The sequence below is a fragment of the Mercenaria mercenaria genome, chromosome 12 (genome assembly GCF_021730395.1).
Source record: "Mercenaria mercenaria strain notata chromosome 12, MADL_Memer_1, whole genome shotgun sequence".
NCBI classification, from domain to species: domain Eukaryota; kingdom Metazoa; phylum Mollusca; class Bivalvia; order Venerida; family Veneridae; genus Mercenaria; species Mercenaria mercenaria.
Window position 1 is genome coordinate 81,940,237 of NC_069372.1, and position 19,347 is coordinate 81,959,583.

Below are 19,347 nucleotides of genomic sequence, written 5' to 3' on the forward strand. Positions count from 1 at the left end.
AGGTTGTTACTGGGCATGTGGGCCAAAATTAGGTCACACGGTCAATAGATAGTAAACCTTGTTCTAACACTCAGTGGGGCACATTTTGTACCAAACCTTTATGAAACTTTGGTCAGGATGTTTGTCTCTATAAAATCTAGACAAATTACCTGATTTCAAATAATAGGTCATTAGGGCAAATCATACAAAAATTTTGTAAACACTCTAGAGGCCACATCCTGATTTTCTTAAACCTAAGAATATTTGATTTTGTCAAATCTAGACCAAGTCTCAAATTAGATTACAAAAGGTTTAAAAGTAGGACAGTAGCAGAAATCATAGAAAAACTTTGTTAACACTATAGGCAACATCTTCTGAATGAGACAAAGTGGCATGCGCAAAAACCTGGGCACTTAGCTGAAAGGTCAAAGTCACACTTAGAAGTCAAAGGCCAAAAGGGCTTTTTTCCCTGTCCAGTCTGTAACTTAATATTACTTGGCACAAATGTTTACCACCATAAGACGGAGTGTGCAAGAACCAGGTCCCTAGGTCAAAGGTCAAGGTCACATATAGAGGCCAGTGGTCAATTACAAATGTCTAGCGCATTTCTTTTTCATGCACGAAGGAATTTTAATGTAACTTAACTCAATGTTCACCACTATGAGACGGATTGTCATGCGCAAGAACCAGGTCCCTAGGTCTAACATCAAGCTCACACTTGGAGGTCAGATGTCAAATTGAAGAATGACTTTGTCCAGAGCATTTCTTCTTCATGCCTTGAGGGATTTTGATTAACTTAGCACAAATGTTCACCACCATGAGCACCCTTGTATGCTCACCTGAGCAATGCTAAGGTGAGTTATTGTGATCACTCAATGTCTGTCGTCTGTCTGTCAACATTGAGCTTGTGAATTCTGTAGAGGCTGTATTTTTATGCCCCCAAAGGGAGGCATATTAGTTTTCAACTGTTCGTTCGTTCGTTAGTCCGTTAGTCACAACGTTAACTTTTTGCATGAAGGCACTTTACTCGCGAACCACTGCACCCAGGACCTTCAAACTTCACCTGATGATAGTACTTATTGAGTACACCACCCCTACTGACTTTGGGGTCACCAGGTCAAAGGTCAAGGTCACAGGGGCCAACGTTAACTTTTTGCATGAAGGCACTTTACTCGCGAACCACTGCACCCAGGACCTTCAAACTTCACCTGCTGATAGTACTTATTGAGTACACCACTCCTACTGACCTTGGGGTCACCAGGTCAAAGGTCAAAGTCACAGGGGCCAACATTAACTTTTTGCATGAAGGCACTTTATTCGCGAACCACTTCACCCAGGACTTCAAACTTTACATGCTGATAGTACTTTATGAGTACACCAACCCTACTGACTTTGGGGTCACCAGGTCAAAGGTCAAGGTCACAGGGGCCAACGTTAACTTTTTGCATGAAGGCACTTTACATGCGAATTACTTCACCCAGGACCTTCAAACTTCACATACTGATAGTACTTATTGAGTACACCACCCCTACTGACTTTGGGGTCACCAGGTCAAAGGTCAAGGTGCTGCGGGGGCATTTGTCACCATTAGTGACAGCTCTTGTTCAATTTAACTTCATGAAATTTTGTCAAACTGATTGCCTTGATAAAATCTAGGTCTTGTTTGAAAATGGGTCATCTGGGGTCAAAAACTAGGTCACTAGGTCAAATCATAGAAAAGCGTTGAGTAATCAATAAGGACTGCATTTTACACCTGATCTTCATGAAATTTGCCAGAATTTTGTCTGGATGAAATCTAGGTCCAGTTCGAACTGGGTCATCTGGGGTCAAAAACTAGATCACCTGGTCAAATCAAAGAAAAACCTTGTGTATGCAGTAGGAGCTGCATTTTACAATAGATATTCATAAAATTTAGTCAGAATCTTTGCCATGAAAAAAATGAAGTCAAGTTCGGATATGGGTAATCTGGGGTCAAAAACTAGGTCGTTAGGTCAAATCAGAGAAAAACCTTGTGTATACAATAGTGGATATTCATGAATTTTTTTTCCAGATTGTTTGTCTTTATAAAATAGATCTAGGTGGAGTACAAATGGGGTCATCTGGGGTCAAAAACTAGGTCACCCAAAAAAATCAAAGAAAAATATTGTGAATGCAATAGGGGCTACATTATTTAGGCAGCGTGTTCATGAAATTTGATCAAAATGTTTGCTTTGATGAAATCTAGGTCAAGTTTAAATATGGGTCATTTTGGGTCAAATACTAGGTCAAATAAAAGAATAACCTTGTGTATGCAATAGGGGCTGCATGTTTTCACTGGATCTTCAAGATATTTGATTAAAATGTTTGTTTTGATAAAATCTAGACAGAGTTCAAATAGGGGTGATCTGGGGTCAAGAACTAGGTCACCCAGTAAAATCAAAGAATTTTTTTAATTCAATAGGGACTACATTTTAGGTAGGATGTTCATGAAATCTGACGAAAATGTTTGCTTTAATGAAAGTTCAAATATGGGTCATGTTAGGTCAAAACCTAGGTCATCTGGTCAAATCAAAGAATAACCTTGTGTATGCAATAGGGGTTGCATCTTTCAGTGGATCTTCTTGAAATTTGATCAGAATGTTTGTCTTAAAAGGTAGGTAGAGATCAAGTATGGGTCATAAACAAGATCGTCTGGTCGAAACAAACAAATACCTTGCCTATGCAAAAGTGGTCGCATTTTAAGTATTAAGATACTCATTAAATTGGATCAAACTGTTCTCAGGTGAGCGACTAAGGACCATTTGGTCTTCTTGTTTTTGTACCCCCCCCCCCCCCCCCCAGAGTTACGGGACTTTGTTTTTATGCCCCCGAAGGGAGGCATATAGTTTTTGAACCGTCTGTTGGTCTGTCAGTCTGTCTGCAATTTTCGTGTCCGGTCCATATCTTTGTCATCGATGGATGGATTTTCAAATAACTTGGCATGAATGTGTACCACAGTAAGACGACATGTCGTGCGCAAGAGACGTTAAAGGATAGTGCATTGATGGGCGTGTCCGGTCCATATCTTTGTCATCCATGGATGGATTTTCAAATAACTTGGCATGAATGTGTACCACAGTAAGATGACATGTCGCGCGCAACACCCAGGTCCGTTGCTCAAAGGTCAAGGTCACACTTAGACGTTAAAGGATAGTGCATTGATGGGCGTGTCCGGTCCATATCTTTGTCATCCATAGATGGATTTTCAAATAACTTGGCATAAATGTGTACCACAGTAAGACGACGTGTCGCGCACAAGACCCAGGTCCGTATGTCAAAGGTCCTAAACTCTAACATCGGCCATAACTATTCATTCAAAGTGCCATCGGGGGCATGTGTCATCCTATGGAGACAGCTCTTGTTTGTTACTATACTATATACATAGACACAATCTTTTGCGCACCAACTCTCATCTCCTTGACACAATTTAATGAAACTTCACACAAGTGATCAGTAACAACAGTAGTTGTGCATGGGGCATGTTAGGTTCTTTCAGAAAAAAAAATTGCAGAGTTACGGGACTTTGTTTTTTGTTACTATACTATATACATAGACACAGTCTTGTGCGTACCATCTCTCCTGATCCCCTTGACACGGTTTAATGAAACTTCACACAAGTGATCAGTAACAACAGTAGTTCTAGAGGTCACACAATAAAATCTTAGACGACTTCGATATTGGGTCATCTAGGGTCAAAAACTAGGTCACCAGGTCAAATCAATGGAAAAGCTTGTTAACACTCTAGAGGTCACAATTTTGGCCCAATCTTAATGAAACTTTGTCAGAATATTACTCTCTTTGAAATCTTAGCCAAGTTCAATATTGGGTTATGTGGGGTCAAAAACTAGGTCACCTGGTCAAATCAAAGGAAAAGCTTTTTTAACACTGTAGAGGCCACATTTATGATTATATCTTCATGAATTTTGGTCAGAATGTTAATCTTAATGGCCTCAAGGTCCAGGCTGAATCTGGGTCATGTAGGATCAAAAACTAGGTCTCCAGGTCAAATCAAAGGAAAAGCTAGTTATCACTGTAGAGGCCACATTTATGACCATATCTTAATGAAACTTAGTCAGAATGTTGATCTTGATGATCTATAGGTCAAGTTCAAATCTTGGTCAGGTGGGGTCAAAAACTAGGTTACAAGATCAAATCAAAGGAAAAGCTTGTTAACACTGTAGAGGCCACATTTATGACTGTATCTTCATGAAACTTGGTCAGAATGTTAATTTTGATGATCTTTAGGTCAGGTTTGAATCTGGGTCATGTGGGGTCAGAAACTAGGGCACTGGGTCAAATCAAAGGAAAAGCTAGTTAACACTTTAGAGATCACATTTATGACCATATCTTTATGAAACTTGGTCAGAATGTTAATCTTGATGATCTTTAGGTCAATAGATCAGGTGAGCTATACATGATTTTCATGGCCCTCTTGTTTTATAATTGGCCAATAAAAATCAATATGAAAATGCAGGTCCTAGTGTAAAGAAATTGCTATGGCGGGAGTATGTTGTGACATTCTGACACTTTTGTTTATATTTATGGATGTTACTTAACAATAAACATCTGTAGGTTTTTGTATATGCAAATTTTAATCCAAGCGTTTGATACAGCATATTGTATATATATATATACAATATTGTTTATACATCACTGACAGATATCGTATATATTCATAATGTTGCACTGCAGTAGAGAAAATTAGGTGCTTTCCAGGAGACTGTATTGCATGGATGACTTCATTCACTGGTTATCTTGAGAACCATTTGGACTTGAGCCTTCATAGTTTATTAGATGTTTAGTCTTCAAATAATTTGTGGGTCATGAGGTCAAAGGTCAATGTCAGTTAGGGTCAAATCCATTTTAAAGCAATATCTTAAAATCTGTTTGAACTACACACTTCAAATTTCATAGGTTGATTGGTCTCCTTTAGAAGATTACCTTTATGAATGTTGGGCCACTGGGTCAAAGATCAAGGTCACTTAGCATCGTATTCTTTATAGATCAATATCAGCAAATCTAATTTACCCAGTCTCCTTGAGAAGATGACCCTTAATAATTTCCAGGTCAAAGGTCAAGGTCACTTAGGGTGAAAACCATTTTAATTCAACACCCGTAGGTCTGTTTGACTTACATACTTCCAGTTTTATAGGATGGTTAGTCTCCTTTATTAGAAGACACCTATTAAACTTGAACCCGGGTCAAAGTTCAAGGTCATTTAATATCTAAGGCTATCAGTGGGGATATGTGTTTTTCAAACAGCTCTTGTTGTATTTCAGTCTACTTTACAGCTTGTCTTGCATACTTTTAATTAATATACCTGTCAACATGCCCAACACACATTTATGAGGAGTATATTACAGTTCAATTAATACTGTGATTTGACACTAAGAGCTGATAACTGTATTTTTGCTTCTGTATCTAAATTTTTGCAAACAGATAACACCTTCTATGAATGATTTTATATCATAAGATTTACTAATATAAATCATTACATTTTTCTTTTCGAAAATACAGGTGTTGCAATGGATTCGGAGGTGAAGTCATGATGAGTTGCTGTGATGGCAGAAGAATAAGTGATCATTTAGCATTTTGCACAAGGGTGTACGAGTGGTCCAGTTAAACAGAGATTACAAACAATTAAAACTATAATTTGATATTACATCTACTTGTGATTGATGAAAGTAATTCAAAGTATCATTTGGACAGATCTGATGAGTTAACAAATGTTTGAAAGTATACGAGGAACATTTTACACACCTAAGGCTTCAATATTAGTATGTTGTATAGTAAATATAATAAACAATTAAAGTTGAAAAACTGAACTGGTTTTCACTTGATATACAAAGAGGTAGATTAGCATGTTTAGATTTGCCACTGAACATTTATTTCCGGTTGAGCTAATGTTTCTGCAACTTCAAAAAAGAAGATTTGTTGTGTAACAATGAAATTAATGAGTAGATATTAATATATAAAAAATGTAGGCTAAAGCACGACATATAAGATACCCAATAGCATCAACTATGATTATTTCTTGGACTTGCTTCCTGATTAACCCCCTTGTCTCCAAATAATAACACTTTGATACCAATTTGAATGATTTTCTTTTAACTCATCGTAATCGAAGTAACAGGTGATTTCAGATTCAATATTTACAAATTCATATGAAAACCCAGGGATCATCCGACTGTGCTTTAATTGAGACATACATGTATGGCTCGACATATAAGACATCAATTGATAACAGGCATTATTTGAGTCCTTCAGTGATGTCACTCTTGAAAGTGAGTCATCCGTGGATGGCTCGTTTACAGAAGTGAGTCATCCGTGGATGTCAACCTTGTTAGTGAGTCATCCGTGGATGACACGGCTACATAGTCATCCATGGATGGCTCGCTTACAGAAGTAAGTCATCCATGGATGTCTCAGTATGACGGAAATGAGTCATGCAGGCATGCCTCATCTCTGAAAGTGAGTCGTACAGGCATGGCTCAACTCTGAAAGTGAGTCATGCAGGCATGACTCGTATTTGAAAGTGAGACATGCAGGCATGGCTCATATATGAATTTATTTATGGTAAAAAGAAACAAATACAACGGTATGTATATTTTCCTTTGTTTGACAAGCCTGGATAAAATATATACATGACGTCACAGAAAAAAAACATATTTGAAAACGCCCGTTTTCTTATTTAAAAACCATATTCTGACTTCAGATAATTCCCTGTTCATTCCTGTTTAGAAAATAATAAACAATAAATTATTTGACAACTTTAAGGCAAAAAACGAGAATATGAGAAACCCCAAGAATACGAGAAACGGGAATATTTTGTATACATGTGTATACAGCAAACACCTTGAAAGTCCAAACAGAGTTCAATTTTACTGTCGTTAAATGTTATCTGTATGCCACAGCCTTTGATTTGCATTCATTCTTACTTTTTTTGCTTAAAGGTTTCCTTTTTGTTAGGCATTTTTTACTTTTTAACATTTCTTTTTTGGCTTAATTTGAGAACACAACATTACTTCAGCAACTGTCAAAGCAAAAAGAAAAGTATCAAATACCACGCACCAAATACCCGTGTTCCTGAGCCCTGCTTTGTTTCTCGTGTTTACTGCCGTAAAACCGTACTTTCGTTTTCTATTTTTGAACATGAATGTGGTCGTGAAGGGCAAGGTCGACGAACAAGGTATGCAAATGAAACTGAATAACAGCAATATAAAATCCTGTTTTATATCATACCATAACCGCAAACCTTGCTGTCTATGCTTTTCCGCTTATCGTTAGGAAATGAAAATTTTCGCTGCATCCAAGCAGGAAGCTGAGTCAATCCACCATTTTGGTCACGCGATGTCACTGTTACTATTTTGAGAGCTAGGGATGTCCGAGATTCCATAGTTACGATATTAAGATTTCCCTTAAACGCATAAGTTTTGCCTAATGAGAAAATTTAACATTAAGGATATTCTTGCCTAAGGAAAATCCTAAGTCGTTTTATGAATAAGAATTCTAAGGATTTTCTTCCCTAAGGAGAATTAAGTTAAGGGGGGAAAGTCCTTACTTAAATCCTAAGGTGGTTTATGAATACGAGCCCTGATCTTCCTTGTAATTAGTTTTAGTAACAGAAGACAGACACAATTATAGCTTTTTATATCGTAATGATAATCTGGACCCAAACAATACACCGGACTAAAATGCAACACAAACAAAACCAAGGAAATATCAATTGATCAATGTTTTCAAAAAAACTAACTAGAGATGATTTTGAGAAAAGCGCATGTCTCCAACAACTGCCTGATCATCTAAATAGTAAGTCAGTCTTTATATACTGTTTACTTAATCCACATATGCATGTGCTTTCTTGACACCAAAAGAACGCCTATACTACTAGGGGTAAAACTGCGCAAGAAATCTGAGTGTTTTTGGTAAATCAAGGGCCATAATTCTGAAGTGCCTAAGCCGATTTGACTAGTTATCGAACTTGGCCGAGCACTTATTGGCAGACACATTTTGTTGAAGTTTAGTGAAGATCGGATGAGAAATGTTCAATTTAGAGTGCGGACAAACTTTGTGACAGACAGACAGACAGACACACAGACTGGAGTAAATCAATATGTCTCCCACACCACTGTGTGGTGGGAGACTTAATAAGGATTAATAAATATTTTAAAACTCGTCTAATATATTGCTCTAGATTCCTTAGATATGCTAAGTTTTACTGTCCAGCATCGAACTACTTCAGCACGCTGTCTCCTGTGACAGATCTTATTCATTTAAGTTTTTCCTTCTTTTACAAGATTAAGTAAGTTCATTTGACATTATTTGTTTCAGCAAGGCAGTTTTTAGGTTGTGTGTATAGATGCGCTTAAATACCATCAAATATGGCATTTGACTTTACTCACACCATGTTAATCATGTACGCTTATGATCAGGAAAAGTGACTTTCTTTTTTTCAGATATAAACATTATACAAGATGAGTTTTAATATCTTTGTTTAGTTTTATATCAGTTTTTGAAAACATTGATCAATTGTTATTTCATTGGTTTTGTTTGTGTTGCATTTCAGTCAGGTGTTTTGTTTGGGTCCAGATTATCATTGCGATATACAAAACTAAAATTGTGTCTCTCTTCTGTTACTAAAACTAATTACAAGGAATATCAGCTTTAGGTCTGAAGAGAATTGAGGTAGTGACATTTTAAAAAAAAGTTTCATCACCTGAATATTGCTGATGAGTATATGAGGAGGGAAATGAGTAATTAGTAGGTACAATGACCAAATCAGGAGGTAAAATAAGTAAATGAGGAGGTTATAAAATTGCAACTAAATCAATAGCGAATCGTCTTAAAAAAGTTATAAATTCCATAATAGATAAAGCTCAAACAGGATTTTTGAAAAACAGATACATCGGTGAAAATATTAGGTTACCATTTGAAACTATTTACAAACTAGAAATGAACCCGGCCTACTACTGTTTGCAGATTTTGAAAAAGCTTTTGACAGCATCGATCATACTTCCATGTTTCAGTGCTTACACCACTTAAATTTTGGTGTCTCTTTTATTGATTGGGTAAAATTATTTTACAACGATATAAGTAGTGTAGTTATAAATAACGGAAACTTGTCCGAATCCTTTCCAATAAAAAGGGGTGTAAGACAAGGATGTCCATTGTTATCTCTGCTTTTCATAATATGCATTGAATTTTTAGCAAATTATATCAACACTGATAATTCTATTAAAGGAGTGACGATCAATGGTAAAGAAACTAAACAAACACTGTTTGCAGATGATGCAAACTTCTTAAACAACGTACAAAGAAACTCATTCGAAAAACTTATTGATGTCATCACTAATTTCGGAAACATATCAGGACTAAAACTTAAATTCAACAAATCAACAATTTTAAGAGCGGGATCTTTAGTAAATACAAATATGAAACTGTGTAATGATAAAATATTTAATTGGACATCTGAATCGGCAAAAACACTTGGTATGACATTCTCTGACAATATTAATAAAAATGTAGACCTTAATCTAGACCCAAAATTAAATAGCTTTAAAAACTGTTTGAAACAATGGGAACACAGAAAACTAACATTACTAGGAAAATTACAGTGATAAAAACCTTTGCGTTACCGAAGCTTATATATCCCTTTACAGTTTTACCAAGTCCGTCTGAAGAAAAATTAAAGGAAATAATAAAGATAATGTATAATTTTATATGGAACAATAAACCAGAAAAAATCAAAAGAGATGTACTACAACTTGATTACGAGAAAGGAGGACTAAAAATGATAAATATTAAGTGTTTTTTGAACTCGATAAAAGCCTGTTGGATAAAACGATTTATGTGTAACAGTGAAAGTGTAATTTGGGATACTTTCTATAATACAATACTAAAACCAGCAGGGGGAAAGTTAGTATTTGAATGTAATTTAAATGATAAAGACATTGAAAACATATGTAAAAACAACACATTTCTCAAAGATGTTCTTATTGCATGGCTTACCATTAAGAAGGTTGAATTAAATGATATAAGTGGAAAACAGATAATCTGGAACAACTCTGACATGAGGAGAATATGTAATCTGGAACAACTCTGACATAAGGAATGGGAATAAAACGTTGCATTACAAAGAATGGTATGAAAAAGGAATAAAATATTTAGAACACTTATTTGAACAATTCAAATATTTATACAGTCTAGAAGATAATGAATTCCTAAAATATTATCAAATTATCACCAGCATTAAGCCGGATCTAAAAGAATCACTTAAAAAAAAAAACATTATTTACAATACTACAGACAACCTGCTTAATAAAATTCAAGCAGCAAAAGCACCAAACAAATTACTATACACCAAACAATTAAATGTAAAAACTTAAACCAGAAATAAAATCAGAAAAGAAATGGGGATCTACTGTTGAAAACAATAACATAAAATGGAATAAAATTTATGGACAAATTTTTAAAGCAACGATAGACACAGAAATTAGAAACTTCCAGTATAAATTTTTAATGCGAATAGTTCCAACAAATAAATACTTGTACAAAATGAAATTGTCTAGAACAAACTTATGTGATTTTTGTAACATGCAAGTGGAAAGTATAGAACATCTATTTTGGGAACACATGAAAAAAAAAATTGAAATAATCTATTTCAAAAGTAATCAAGAGCGCACATGGGTATACACTATACTTTTTTTCTCTACTTTTATTTTATACAGTGTTAACTCTCTTCTCAAATTAAGCGTCTTATCATGAAAAGTGGATACATTTATTTATCTTTTTTGACATACAAAACGATTTTATAAACAAAACTGAAGGGGAAATAATTGCAATTGTTTTATGTATCTCAAAGGTATTATTTCTGTTTTATTATTATTAAGTAGGTCTGCAGAATTGTACAAAACAAGTGTAACGTGTTTGTATGATGTATGTCATAAAAGAGAAAAAATAAATTATAAAAAAAAAGTAAATGAGGAGGTAAAACTAGTTGTGAGCAGGTAAAATGAGTAATGAGGAGGTAGAATGTGTAAATAAGAAGGGCGTCCAAAAAACAATAGGATTCATACAGCAGCTTAACTCCTTTTACATTTGTTACTTTACGCAGGGTTCATTGCAGATACAGGTTACAACGTACTGTAAACAAATAAATGAGCGATGCTGCTGCTGATGATGATGCTGAAGCTACTGCTATTGTTTCCCTGAGTAAATGATTAGAGAAAAGAGTAATTAGGAGGAAAAATGAGTAAATGAGGAGGTTAAATATGTAAATGAAGAGAAATAATTAGAAATTCGTAAAACGAGAAAATAAGGAAGTAAAATAAAGATATGAGGTCATTAAGTAACTAAATGAGGTGGTATAGTAAGAAAATTAGGAGGTAAAATAAGTAAATGAGTAATTGAGGAACTAGAATGAGTAATGAGAAGGTACTTTGAGTAAATGTGTAAGGAAAATGAGTATGTAGGAGGTAAATGAGTAAATGCTGAGGTAAAATCAGTAAATGAGGAGAGAAATTGAGTAATTAGGCGAGTAAAGTCATATATTAGCTCTGATCCCTAAGTGTGGCAATGATCTTGAAACATTTGCTATGCACGTTGCCTCAGTGTGGTAAACATTTGTGCCAAGTTTCTTTGAAATCCTTCAATCACTTTAATGGTTACAGAGCGAACACGAACAAACTGATATGAACTTTGATCCTTAGTGTGACCTTGACCTTGAAGCAACTCATCCGGAACATGCGCTCTGCACGTGAACATTTGTGCCAAGTTTTTTTGAAATCTTCTAGCAGTTCAAGAGTTACAGAGCGGATACAAAATACACAAATATAACCTTTGTCCTTGACCTTGAAATGAATCGTCCAAAACATGCGCCCTGCACGTTTCGGTGTAGTGAACATTTGTGTCAAGTTTCTTTGAAATCCTTCAAGGGGTTAAAGAGTTACAGAGTAGACAAGAAATTGCTAACGGAAGGGCAGACGTCCGGACAGACGGACACCGGGACCATATCACAATACGTCCCTTCAGGCGTAAAAAAGGTTGTGACAAACAAAACGAATTGCAACAGCAATATACACAAAGCAAAGTCATATATGCAATTGACCCTTATTGCGACCTTGACCTTGAAGCGAGTTTTAGAGAGGCCACGAAACAAACTGATATGACCTTTGACACTTCGTGTGACATTGACCTTGAAGCGACTCATCCGGAACATGCGCTCTGCACGTCGTCTTGGTGTGGTGAACATTTGTGCAAATTTTCTTTAAAATCCTTCAAGCAGTTTAAGAGTTAAAGAGCGGACACGAAACAAACTGATATGACCTTTGACTCTTAGTGTGACCTTAACATTGAAGTGAGTCATCCGGATCATGCGCTCTGCACGTCGTCCCGGTGTGGTGAACATCTGTGTCAAGTTTCTTTGAAATCCTTTAAGGGGTTCATGAGTTACAGAGCGGACACGAAATTGCTTACTGATGGACAGACGGACACCGCCGTCATAACATAATACGTCCCTTCAGGCGTATAAAAAGATTAAGTATACAAAACCTTTAACAAAGGTGGGGACTAGAAAAGACGCCAACCCCGACGCCGACGCCAGGTCGAGTAGGATAGTTCTCCTGAGCTAAAAGTTCAGAATTCACAATGTCGCTTTAAGCATATTACTGTGCTAATTAAAGGCAAATAATAGAAATAAAAAGAACATGTGTGTCGACCTGTGACAAGACCTTTCAAAAATAAAATGTAAGTATGGAGTCAAAATATTATATAATTTCTTCCAAAAGACAAATATAAGAAGGAATAAAAGTTTCAAACCTACATGTCGAATAGTTTACAAAATCCTTGATGGAGTTATATGCTCTTGCATAAAACTTGGCATTGTAATGGAACGTTTTGAAAGATTCAAAGCAAAATGTCAAAAGGTTTTGTCAAAGTAGGCTTATACAAACAATAAACAAATTTCAAAGTCCAAAAGGGATATAATTCATGCAGAATACTCTATAGTGTTATGAACTCTTGCAACATATAGAAACTATTATTATAAACAAGTGACAAATACTCCAAAGCCATATGTCAAAGAATTAACACAAAATATGAACTGTTATCAAAAACTTAACCAAGATTGGTAAGTTCGAAGGGGCCATAGCGTAGGTTCAAGCCCAACTGGGACCAACTTTTTTTTTTTTTTTTTTTTTTTTTTTTTTTTTTCGTTATTTTTCTAATAAGATGTTTACTTTTTCAAGACTTATTATTGATTTATTGTACAATAGAGGAATTTTTTTCATTCGATTTCTGCCTGTTCAAAGTGAATTTACATCTCAAACGTTTTTTTAACAGGAGGGAGAGTTAGACATTTTTAAAAATACTGAGTTACATGCGGTAAAAGTTCTCTATATCGCTATTCTTTAGATTACATACATGTTTTGTGGAAGAAAATGTAGGTATGCTTTACTTCTGTCCGAAGTTTTTTTTTTAGAATGAAGTGAGCAAAATTAAAAACAGAGCCGCAGGACTCGACCTTAGTTTTTCAATGTTGGAGTTAGATTTCTGTCTCATTAAATCCGCTTAATTCAGGCAGCCTAGAAAAATGATATTGACAGTTTTATTTTGTGTTTTAGAATTGTTTATCAATAGTCTGATTTTTTTGTTTTATCAAAAATTATGGTATAATGAATTCTGCAAACGTTTTGGACAGTGGCCATAACTTTGAAATTTGTCTGTACTTGAGCTTGAGGAAGTACCATAAATTACAAAATTTATAAAAGACGGCACGGTAAAAGTTGTTAAAAATTGCAACACAGTGCGAAACATGGTCAGCTTTAACAATATAACAAGCAAATGGCATTTCTTAAAGATTACTACTGGGGGTCTAATACCTTAAAGTCATATGACGTATATCAGAAAATTATCCAGTAAGAGAACGTTAGAAAAGTCCAACATGCAGATATGACAACAAATGCATCGTGTGGCTGTTATTTTGATAGGACCTATACTCGTAAAGGCACTCGTAATATTCTAATCCTTGTCGACTTTGCTACAAGATATTAGGAGGCGGTTAAATTGCCTATGATTGAGAAAGACAGGTCGTTGAAACCCTGTTGGATATATGTTCTACAGTTGAAATAAATGTCAAGAGCGCAGTGGTTTTGTTGACGTATGAATTGTATATTGAAGGACATATTGAAAAAGACGTGTCAAAAGTAACTTAAAGACTAGGACAGACATCTGTCTGGAGTGCTGTTTGCAAAGCTAGAGGTTCCTCAAGCGAGTATTTTATCTTCATATTTGATGTACTCCCCGCAGGAACAGTCAGATGATTTATGCTAATGTTTAAAGAACTTAAAGATCTGAAGACTGAATATGAAACACCAAATATAAGAAATACACAAGAATATCTATTATACATATGAAATCGACTAGAGGAATTATGCCAGCTAGGTAGTGAAAGGCTGCACCAAGCACATGAAGAATGCTTGTACTGTTATGATAAGAGTGTCAGAAAAAGGAGGCTGAAAGCCGATGAAAAAGTGATATAAGTTTTTCTAACCAACCACAGTAAGTTAATGCCCATACGAAGCACATGCAGTTTATGTGGTCAAGAAAATGGGTTACAAAAGTAAAAGTAATTAGAGTATAGGGTTTTGTCATATCAGTTTATTAACAAACAGAAACGGCATGATTTTTGCAGGAGGTGCCGCTGTAATCGAGAACGATAGGGGTTGTTGATAACGTAACTTTGTTCGACGATCTCATCCAAACAGGAGGGGTGGACACATGCAAATGTGCTGTAAGATTCTTTCACTGGATGTAGGTGCAGATGGGAATATCCGGCTTTTTTTGGCGGTAACGAGGCTACGCACTTATTGCACATTTTTTCTTATAGTTAGCGTGGGAACTTTACGTCCGTAAACAGTAAGTGCGTCATGACGTTACATAAAAAAACAACGTAATAATTCCTGTTTGATTTGTCATCTGCAGTTAAACGTTATGTTTTTTTTTTACGTTTAATGACATTTTTTGAATTGAGAAATATGTTATAATGAACGAAGAGAAACTATCAGGGTATTTGCGTTTTATTCCGTTTTGCCTAAACTTAATTGTTATTACACAAATCTGCTACGCAGATGTAGTTTCTTATACATCATTTACAGCACTGACACCACCGGAAACTTACGGACGGGGTGTAAGATGGAGTTTTCCACCACCGGGGAAATCACCAGAAATCCCAGTCTGGTATGCAAGAAATATCTTGAGCTGCCTGAAAACCTGATAGCACAAACAGTGTTACTTATAAAACAGTATCAAGATATTTACAGAAAGCCCTGGAACGATCAATCTGGAAGGACACAAACAACCTTTTAGGGTCTGATTTATCATAGCATAGCATTTGCGAATGAAGCTCAATCTTTATATGTATTTTGGTTCGATTTTACATATTTGACACTTTCATTGCCAACTTCAACTACTATTAAACAGATTCGTGTCATGTTTTTCACTTAATGTGATAAAAACTATGAATTAAGATGTAGGGAACAATAAAATCTAAAGATGCTTGATTTCGCAGTGAGCAAATTGGATACATTTTAATCAAGTGTCACTGAGTTTGCCATTTGACCATGGAAAATAGACAAGTTCAAAAGGAGCTAATTTCTATTGACATAAGAGCAATAAGGAGGAACATGCAGTTGCAATTACTGGAACTTTAACAGTATTGTGTAACGAGGTCTATATAGAGAGACATTGGTCCCACAAGTATCGTTTGTGTTGCATTTCAGTATATTTATCATACGTCTATCTAGTCGGTTAAAGGCATGAAGGTAGAATTTTGCCGGATTTGCCTCAATGGTCCAAATGTAGTCCATATCAATATATAGTGCAATATTACCGCCCTGTAAAGGTTATTTTTAAGCCAGATATAAGCTTTATTGATACTTGGCTGTAAAGCGGAATTTCTGTGGAAGATTTTAAGCTACGTTATATGCTTCAAAGTTTGAGTCGAAGCTGCTTTTTATACATATTTGTAACTAAGTCAATGGTTATAACTCTGGTCTGACTGTGTGAGATCCAAATTAAAACCCCTGGGGCACAGCTTCTCATGCTGTATATCATTCCTATGAGGTTTGATGACTCTGGGTCAAATACGTTTAGGGAATTATGACTGACAGAAAGATGGACGGACGTTCCTACATGTGGGTATTTATGTGGCTACATTTTTGTTCTCTCTATTGTTCATGTAGCCTCCAAAAAGAAAATGGAATGAATGACATCAAAGAAAAAAAGTACAGTTATCTATTATTTCTATAGCAACCTAAGTATGCAAATGTGGGCTCGGACTGATGGACAGACGGATGGACAAGGTCAACTCTAAGTGCCCCCACCCCCTTCTTGCGGGGGTGGGGGGTTAAACAATATAAGATCGTTGTATATTGACTCAGGATGCTATGTTTGCCATGCTATGTTCAAGAGAGTCTAATGGTTTATGCAAATGCAAATAAATACTTCTTTCTGTTTAGTCATAACGTTTACCAGAATTCTCCGTCATCGAGTACCTTAAAAATTCTAGTGCAACCACATTCTTTTGAAAATGATATTGCAAAACCTTTTCTTCACGTAAAATTAACAATGGTGATTAAGAATGGCCGAAAATGATTGGAAATAGTTGCATTCATGGAGGGAGGGAAATTTTAATATTTGACTAAGTATGCGGATTGTCGGCAATAAGACGATTTCTTTGTCTTGTCAATTTCAAGGTCTACATCATTTTGATATACATAATTATGTATACAGCATTTTTTTTCTTTGATTATAAACTGAAATACTGGTTATAAGAAAAAACGATTCGCCAATTAAGCACTCCAGTTCATCCCGCCCATCTACCCTTTCCAGCTATGATACAATATTTATTACTGCATTTTCATATGTCACCAACCAATGAAATTACACCTTTAGATTAAATAACCTTTCATTTCAGAGTGGCATCAGAAGTCTTTATTGTAATCAAATAGTTCTCCAAGTCATTCTGTCAAAAGTTCATTATGTGGACGGTAAAACTCTTCCAACAATTTGCGTGTCTCGGGGAACATTTCTCCAGTTTTCATGTCCTTCTTTTTCCTCGTATTTGCGTGTTTGTCTGGATTTCCAATTAGCTTTAAATCTGTCTCGTTCGCTGAAAAAAATAAAGAAATTAATAAATAATTTTTTCTTCGACAATACACGGCTCCTATTCTTTAAAATTGGATATTATATTGTAAAGGATGATTAAGCTCCCTTAAACTCTTAGAACTTTGCCTGTTACGAGATTAAAGATCAAGCTATATATTATCAAACTAAAGGATATTGGTTTGTTATTAAAGAAGACCCAGAAAAAGATCATAAATCTATATTTGTGAAACTGTACCATACATCAATAACTTTATTTCAGTAAGCAATATAGTCAATGTCGAACATCAAGCGGTAAAGTCAATGGCAAATGTTTTCATTAAGGATCAAATAACACAACATATAAAAAAGGCATACTAGTATCTAAAAACTCGAAGATCATTTGCATATAAGAAGCAGTTTTAATCGAGAAATCTTCCAGTTTGATAACCATTATTTGATCACGTGTGAAAACCCGCAAGTACTCTTTCAGATGGAGGTGATAAACTCCAACACGGAGTCTTATCTGAAATATTGATTTTTTTCGTATAAAACTTCGCCGGACAAAATTACATGCATATCGTTGCCTGAATATTCTATTGATATCATGTCGTTTGGCATGTTTAGAGAAAACGCATTCAAAGATTTTAAAATCTAATCAAAGGCCTGAAGGGCCTGAGTCGGCTAATGATTGATGTACTGACAGTATAGTCTACCAGTTTCAGTTTGTTTTTAGTTTTTTTCCCCAACTAAAGAGAGATTTTGTTACAACAAATGAAATGAACATTCGGTCGATGCCTAGTGAAACTTTGATTGACATTATACAAGTATTTAAACCCAATATATTTCTCTAAAATTGAAGAGTGGTTCGCAGAAATAAAAATGTTGAAAGTACAAACTACAATTTGACAGCTGACACTAAGATACTGCCCATGACTATATATATTTTTCCAGAAAACATTTGCCTCCGGCATTGCCAAAAGAGGCAATTAACGGCTGGTATATATTCGCACATGATAAAATTTGAATATGACAATTTATATATTAAAATTTTACAGCGCGGAATGCCACATACAATTTGTAACGGATGGACGAAAGAACTGATATTTTACAGATATTATAATGGGCCTAGGCGATAGCCTTGTCATATGTTTGGTATTGTTCAATCATATTATAAGTGATGTCAATTTAAAGTATACTTACTTTTGCGTTTAGAGATACATGTATGTAAATGTTGCTGAGTGTCAATATATAGTGTAACCGATATTAATAAATGCAGTTCTTTTTTAGTTAAAACTATCATTTATTCTATTTCAGACCTGTTAACCCCTTAAAAATCATGTCTGTAATCCCGAAGTCCATGCACTTTCAATTATCCGTTTTGATTTATGTAGACAGGCCCAGACTAGGCAGAAAAATGTTTGAGCCATTTTTACGTGGTCGGTAGCAGGGTGGGTGTGGGGAGGGGTGTTTCTTTCCGCTTTAAATTGCAGTCAGATTTTGAAATGGGCATTGCGGCAGGTGGTAAAAGGGCAAATGTATCAAACTGTAAAGTGGCAATATGGGGGAAGGGTGTGGGAGAATACCCCCTCCTGCAAGTAGGGTTTAGGGTATTACCACAAGAAATTTTTGAATATGTAGACCCTTGATACAGCCTTTGGTGTGATTTTAACTGAAAATCTTATGTTTCAATTTCTAAATATTACCTAGATTCTTTCTAGTATTACAATATCCAAAGTATGACTGTCACTTCATCTTTTTACTTTCAGATCATGCCTCAGGACTAGAATATGAGTCTGATATAGATTATATGTAGGTGTTATAAAAATAAGTTCTAGAATCATTTCTGTTACAATAATATCTATCATGTATGTCACTTGAATGTTAAAATTTCATAAGACAGCTCGATATTTACCCAAAATATTATATCCGGATACGATTACACTTTTCTCCAGTTTCAACAACATGTTTTACAAATTGTGATGATACGAAGACATTTAGCAGCAATTGGCAGTATCTGACATTGAAGTTTACAGTTAAATTACCTCTTATTTAAATCTTTTCATAAAAAAAGTTGTTTCGTTTCGTCAAAGCAGCCAGACATAGACGATCTACTTTCGATTTCAAAAACTACAATTTAATGTTTCGCCGATTTGTTTATTTCAACCCACGCAAAGTCGTAGAAGCGTTGTTATAAACAGGTCACGCGTG